The sequence below is a fragment of the Zingiber officinale genome, chromosome 2A, assembly GCF_018446385.1.
Source record: "Zingiber officinale cultivar Zhangliang chromosome 2A, Zo_v1.1, whole genome shotgun sequence".
Lineage (NCBI taxonomy): Eukaryota > Viridiplantae > Streptophyta > Magnoliopsida > Zingiberales > Zingiberaceae > Zingiber > Zingiber officinale.
This window is the reverse complement of record NC_055988.1, coordinates 26,954,370-26,960,637: the sequence shown is the minus strand read 5'-3', so window position 1 is coordinate 26,960,637 and position 6,268 is coordinate 26,954,370. Positions and strand designations below refer to the sequence as shown.

The 6,268-nt window shown below is 34.8% G+C and overlaps 1 long non-coding RNA gene across 2 annotated transcripts; it reads right to left on the bottom strand.

Annotated features, from left to right (window-relative positions):
* Window positions 1–2,640: 2,640 nt before the first annotated feature.
* Window positions 2,641–6,053, bottom strand: LOC122040971. Of its 2 annotated transcripts, XR_006128758.1 has the most exons (3): window positions 4,117–6,028; window positions 3,523–3,598; window positions 2,641–2,889 (listed from the first exon to the last, which is right to left on the bottom strand). It is a non-coding gene; the product is annotated as an uncharacterized LOC122040971 (long non-coding RNA). The 2 variants fall into 2 exon arrangements; XR_006128757.1 differs by having other exon boundaries at window positions 3,523–6,053.
* Window positions 6,054–6,268: the final 215 nt, after the last annotated feature.

Genomic DNA, 6,268 nt, shown 5'->3' with positions numbered 1-6,268 from the left:
AAATTCCATCTCTTCTCGGGGTATATATATATCTCTTCACAATGACTTAGGGAGCAGGTCATCTCCCAAAACCAAACCCAAATCCAATAGCAACCCGATCCGCTATCATTAAGCTTGGTTCAAAACCAAACCAACTTGGTTCAAAACTAAACCACTCTTAATTCATTATTAAACCAAATCAATTTTGGTTTATAACTAAACTAAAAGAGATCCAACTAGGGGATGCAAATGAACCAAGCCACTCGTGAGTCGCTCACGAGCGACTCGGTCAAAACTCGACTTGAGCTCGAAGTTGACCGAGCTTGAGTCGAGCTTAAGTTGATTTGATTAGAAATCAAACTGAATTCGAGCCTAATTATTACTGGCTCGGTGGCTCATCAAGCCAAATGAACTAGTAATAATATATATTTTTATAATATATAATATATTAATTTATTTATTAAAAAAATAAAAAAAAATCGAGTTCGAGCTCGACCCCATAATTAAATATCGAGCTTAAGCACGAGGTTAACTCTATAGGCTCAAGTGAGCTCGAGCTCGAGTCGAGCGAGTATACATTGAGTCGAGTCGAGCCAAGCTCGAGCCTAGGCTGGCTCGAGCTTGACTTGGCTCATTTAGAGCCTTAGATCCAACCTTGCTTACAAGAGGTGTGGCCCACCATCACTTCCAGTCCAATAAATATCTTCTATATTTTCTCTTCGTCTGGTCCTACTAGAATTAATCTCTCTCAATCTGAAAATCTAATTCTCAAACTTATTTTATATTTTTGTATATATTCTTGTTGTGCGTGTGACCCAATAAGTTCCCGATTTATGTTGGTAGTCTATAATTAACTATTAATTATAGATCGATCATAAGTGACACCTAGTAGTAAATCATGATCCTCAATTAATTAAAAAATTACAATTGATCCCAAAACTATTTTAAACCTTTCAGCATCTAGAGTTATTAGTGTCTCTATTCCTTTCACTCATCTTATACCCATTTTATTGAAAACATGGTATGTATATGTGTCAGTCCCCACTAGTTAGGTTGACTATGTCACACCTAGCCCAAGTAATACTTCCTTGTCCCGTGATTCAAATTATTCAAACACATGTCCGAGAAGATCATTCTCTTGATATTTCATGCTTTGGCCAAAAACTTACAAGTAATAATTCTAACAAGAGGTCTTAGGATATACATCCCCTTTATCAAAGGAGTGGTGAATCCTCTGTGGGTTATTCAAATACCTCCAAGCAGCTCAACTTATACACAATCATTCTAGACTTACATCTCCTAGGAGATATTTGCTAAAAGTCAAAGTATAAATCTTCATAACCAAGATGACTTAAATACCTCAAGTTTAAAGAAACTTGCACTCGAGCTATAATAAAATCTTCATTAACATGTATAAAATCACATGAAATCTCATAGTAAGTCACTTTCAATGAACTAGTTATCCTTAACCAACATCCATATGTCAACTCTCAACATTCTAATATTTTTAGTCAGTGAAGACCGACTGCTTGGATAAACCAAAGAGTATAATATATGCTAGTCTTATAGAATTAATTATATCCAATCTCATCAATTCATCGACTAAGGAATATTTCAATATATACATAATTACAGATAATGAGATATTAATTATGATCCAATCAATATTTCTCTCATGCTATATATTGTATTGTGAACTTTATTAATTGAGTCTAAGTTCAATATATAATGCACACTAAAATAAAAAAATTTATTTATCCAATAAATAATATAATATCTAAGACGATTGTCTTAGAACAATTCTAAAATATAAAACAAGCGGCCTTTCTAGGTGAGATGGATTTTATTATCCAAAGGATTGTTCGTCGGGATTGTATCTTTGCTCTTATATGATAATCTACCAACTAGATTATGCCTATGGGGGCATCAACAAAAACTATCATTGGAGCAAAAAGGTGATTATGCTTACCCCAAATGCCCCTCCACTATCAGTCTCACAATATGTGGAAGGGAGATAATGTTGAATCTTATGCATAAAATAATACATAACGCAATAGAAAAATGATCCCTCCAGAGATCCTTGCGAATAGGACATACTCATTCTTGCTACTCTATCAGATAGAATAGTTATCTTTGTTGCTTGATTGATACTCTTGACGACAACTTTGATTCAGACGCAGATCTCAGCGCAATCAGAATGTCCACACCTCTACGGTATCCACACGAACACATTTCCCGTTCGTCGCATGAACTCAGATTTGGAGAAGAATCACCTTCATGCACTACAAGAAAAAAGTTAATAGACAACGCTTTAAAAGCGTTGTCTTTGTGCCTGAAAAAGCGTTGTTAAAGGCACTGTTGTTAAAAGTCTGCTCAACGACAACACTTTTAAAACGTTGTCGTTTGTAGCAAAGACAACGCTTTTGCAACGCTTTAAAAGCGTTGTGTATTTTTTGCAAAAACATCATTATTGCAACGCTTTAAAAGCGTTGTTGTTTTTGGCAAAGACAACACTTGTGCAACGCTTTAAAAGCGTTGTCTTTTTTAAAAAAAAATTATTTACAAAATCATTTTTTTTATATTTACAAAACTATTAATTTTCTTTTACCATGTTCTGATTCGAATTTGACATATAAAATAGCATTTAATTAGCTCAACTAATGATTTCGAACTCATACTAAAAAATAGAATTCAACTACAAAGTATTAGTATTTACAGGAGAATTCAACTATACACAAAGACCAAATAGTTCTATTTCAAAGTAGATAGTGACATTTGAATTTAAAACAAAAAAACACAAAATAGCTAGCCGACCTCGAAGACAACGATTTGCATGCTTACTTCTACTAGATATACTGATCAAAAAGATTGTCGACTTGAGATTGGGACAAAACACCTACCACTGTGTATCTGTCACAGAAAACAATACCATCAGTATTATGCAAAAGAAATTTTCGATGGTAAAAGCTGAAAACAAAGGTCACAGTTTACACCATACAATAATTTTTAAGAGAAAAAGAATTAAGCATAAAATGACGGGGAATAGAGCAAACGAAAAATACATGTGCTACTTTGTTTCCGCCATGGAAATATGGCAAAAAGAATAGCATAATTGGATAAACACATAATTGGAGATGTAGTTCTAAAAGAACAACATATATTTCATTTGAGTTCTTACATGAACTAAGTCGAAGGCGATGATGTGTGCCATGGATCAAAGTAACAAGCATTGGGTCCATTTTATATTAAACATACGTTGGAGACTCTGAAAGGTGTAAATAGAGAGTCACTTCATTCTTTACATACTGCTTTCTATTATTGTTTTTGTCATGTTGGAATCTATACACAGATACCCATGTTGGATGAATTGGAATAACATAGCAAATTTCACATTTTGCAAAATGGCCACATAAAATCATACGATCTGAACAAAAATCTAGTCATAGTTATAATAAGAAAAACAATGATGTATATATTTAACTCTTTCTCAAATTTGAGCATTTAAGTAGTTTCAAAAGAGAGGTGTCTGAAATTGGGACTTACTTCCTTGTGATACACCGCTATTAGGTCTTCTCCCCTCGACATGAATCAATCTCCCATTTAACTGTATTGGAGATGCCTGAAAATGAAAAGCCAGTATGTAAAGTATGTAATTTGAGAGAATCCTCATCATACAACGAGAACTTAAATTTATCTTAAGCAAAATCAAGTTGTCCTCAATATAACAATTCTGAAGAAAAAAAACAAAGTATGCTAACAAGATACAAGGATATGAATTTAGAAATAGTTTACAGAAGTAAAAAACACTTGGTAAATAATAATGAGGATCAAATATATTAATGTAGATATTTACAGAGCTGGAACACAAACAAATCTGAAATTTTATAGAGAAGATTTATATGCAAATATCATCGGTAAAATATGTCAGATCTCAAAACTGGTTTTAATAAACAAGAAGAAATAAAGATATAGAAGCTGCATAAAAGCATGTACACTCAATAGGCAGATACTGATTTCAACACGTGATCATACTAGTGCAGACTAGACTTGAAATAGGCAAGGATACTGCAAAATACTACTATATAGAGTTGATATATTCTGATACTTGTGAGAATAAACTTAAGGAAGATCACATACCTTAAGTGCATTTTGTACACCAATGGCATCTTGATATTCAATGAAAGCATAAAAACATCAGACTCTTGCAAATTTGCATGTATTGCTGAGTTAAAAATTAATCAAGATGCATAAAACTAAATCAAAATAGTACAACAAGCTAAATGGAATCAACCTTCCGGCTTCTAATAAAAACACCATCTGATCTCAATTTACCAAAATTCTTAAAGACTTGCTCAAGGTATGAAGTCGAGATAGATGAAGGAAGATTTCCAACATAAATAGATCTGGAATCAACTGAGACCAAAACAAATACTATTCTCAAACAAGCTTAAATTAAGACCTTTTCACTAGAGCAGATAAATTCTAGGTGAAAACATAAAGAATATAGAAGCAATTGAATTGATACACAGCCTGAATTTTCAACAAAATCGAAAACTACTTAAGTATTAAGGAAGAAACATAGAATGGTGCCCAAGATCACATAATCATTGCATACCAGTTACTGAAAGTTGAACATTTGAGGATTGTCCAAATAATTTTCAAAAAGAAAATACAAAGCCTATAAGAAGCAATCAGATTCAGATAATGAGACTATGTGGCCTGAATATAAATGGGAGGGTTGACCTTTTCAAGTGCAAAGTAGAAATTCAGGATTGTTCAAACAATTGTCAAAAAGAAGATACAAAACACATAATAAGCAATCAGTTTCATACAATGAGACTATGAGGCATGGATGGGAGGGCTCACCTTTTCAAGTGCAAAGTAAAAAAATTCGGATTGTTCAAATAATTTCAGAAAGAAAATACAAAGAAATGAAGGGAGAAACCTTCATCCTCAACTACTAGAGCCTCCTCAATTGCCTCAGAGCCAGAATTCTCAAGAAAAATAGCAGGATGGAAATGTTGAAGTAGCCAATCAGATGCAGGAGAGAGGCAGTTAAGTTTAGATCATGAGCAGAGTGGTTCAGAATCATGTGCATCAGCTCTAATATCAGAGCTTGATCAGTTCAAAAAGGAAAAGGATACAATCTTGAAATTCATGGTAGACTTTTTGTTCATGCATAAAAAGAGCATAAATCCTTATCTATTAACTTGTTAGGTTTTAAGAGCTAGAGTTATTGATATACTTGTAACTCAATCTTCTTGTCTGGATAAATTGAGCTTCGTCTCTTTCTTTTTTCTCCTAAAAAAGATTGTTTCTTTGATGCATGCTTGGTCTGTGTTCTTCCAATCTATTAACTTTGAACGCTCTCACAGATAGCAACAGGTACAAGGGCAAGGCATAGAACAAACCTGTTCACCGGAGTACCTCTCTAAGATACCGAATCCGAGCTCTAGGTCTCACTGCCGCCCTTTTCCGATGACTTTCATGTCCAGATCCAACTGCGGCGGTCCATCTCGCAACCTCAACCTTCCAATTTGCTTCGCAGATCACCGCCACCAAGCTCCCAAGTGGTTAGCCGCCCCTTCACACAAAACAAAAGGTAATCCAAAATCCATGAACTGAAATCTAATAAAGAGACAACATGTGCTAGGGCATTCGACAAACAAACCGACAGCGAGTAGACCAAACGAACGAAGGAAAGACCAAAAAGGGGGAAAAAAAAATCAAAATCCTAACGAAAATCTCGGCTTCGGACTCAGGATCCGCCTATAAAGGTGATTTCTCTAAGAAGAGTAGTGTGAAGGAAGCGTGAATGAGTCGACGGAGGCGAAGAGATTATTGCATTTGCTATTTGACGAAGAGGTGAAGGAATAAGGTGAGGAAATTTTGCCCGCGGTCTTGACGGATAGGAGTTCGGAGGAGAGGTTCGGGGAGAGGGGTTCGCCGGAGAGGGGTTGGAAGGAGAGGGCGTGAGAGGAGTTGGATGGAGATCTAGCGTGTGAGATGAGGAGTTGTGAGAGGGGTTAGGGAAGATAGGTGGGTGCGAGTGAAACCTAAGGATTTTTCTACTCTTAGTTGCATCTAACGGTTCAGATCATCTCAGATTTAGATGAAAGTTTGATAATAGACAACACTTTTTAAAAATCGTTGTTGTATACACTAAAAAAAATGTTACAACGCTTTTCAAAAAGCGTTATCTTTGATCCATAAAAATCATTAATAGACAACGATTTTTAAAAAAACGTTGTCTATTAGTAAGAAAATAAAGAAATAGACAACGCTTTTC